The following is a 1,128-nucleotide window of genomic DNA, read 5'->3' on the forward strand; positions in this document are numbered from 1 at the left end:
CTACTGAATATTGGGAAATATTGGTAAATTGGAAACAAGGTGAACCAACTACATAAAAATATTATTAAATCTGTTATTGCGACTATTAAAATTTCGTCCACTGTATGTGTATGTTCATATAAATACGTTACAGTATATTAGTTCGGATAAACTTGTTTACTTCTCAAAAACTTAAAGGATTAGTTGAATAACAAACACCTTACCAACACTTATTATATAATGCTTGCATGTACTGACATATACAAGGGTTTCCAATTAGGTACTCAAATAAAAATCCAAAAATTGCAACGACCTATTAAGTGCATATAATTTTTCAAGAAAAATTTTCCAATTTAATTGAATAATAAAATATTACAAAAATTTATTTATAATATTTGTATTTAAAATCTCACACTGGAACCCTACTTTCTACATATATAACCTCACATAAATATGATTATAATTCGAAGTGATTTGAACAGAGACAAACTAAAGGTTTGTTTGTTATATGTGTGAACACAAGTATTATTAGAACTTAGAAATGAAATGATAGGATTTTATACATTATGTACATTCAGTTATAGTACGTAAGTACAACTAAAATAATTTATATATTAAATTTATGTATGCTTTGTAGTAGTATTAGTAGTTCGTACATATTATTACGTAAATAATAAATTATGATTATAGAAGTATGAGTTGGATTTTCCTAGAATGAATGACGTTTATAACCAAGGGATTTTCTTTATAAGTTCAACTCGTTTCTATTCTGCTTACTTAACTAATTTTTTTTTGCTTTATACAGATTTTGATTATGACCATATATAGTATATTATTAACACACAAACAATCATACAAAATATTCAATTCAAAGTCACGTGTCAAAATGTTATAGGATATAAAGATTATGGAAAAACATATACAAAATAAGAAATTGAAAATGTTGAAACTAATAAAATGTTAGGAATTTATAGAACAAATACATAATATATATGACACGTTATTGTTTCTGAGACATAAAGTCAATATAAATTTGAAAATTACTTTTTTAATTAATATGTTAAATTAAATTTAAATAATACAGTGTTTTAACCCCTTACATGGTAATGAAAGTTTCTTCTGGGATGTTTGCATTTGAAGTATCATATA

This window comes from Lucilia cuprina, chromosome 4, assembly GCF_022045245.1.
Source record: "Lucilia cuprina isolate Lc7/37 chromosome 4, ASM2204524v1, whole genome shotgun sequence".
In the NCBI taxonomy this organism is placed as follows: domain Eukaryota; kingdom Metazoa; phylum Arthropoda; class Insecta; order Diptera; family Calliphoridae; genus Lucilia; species Lucilia cuprina.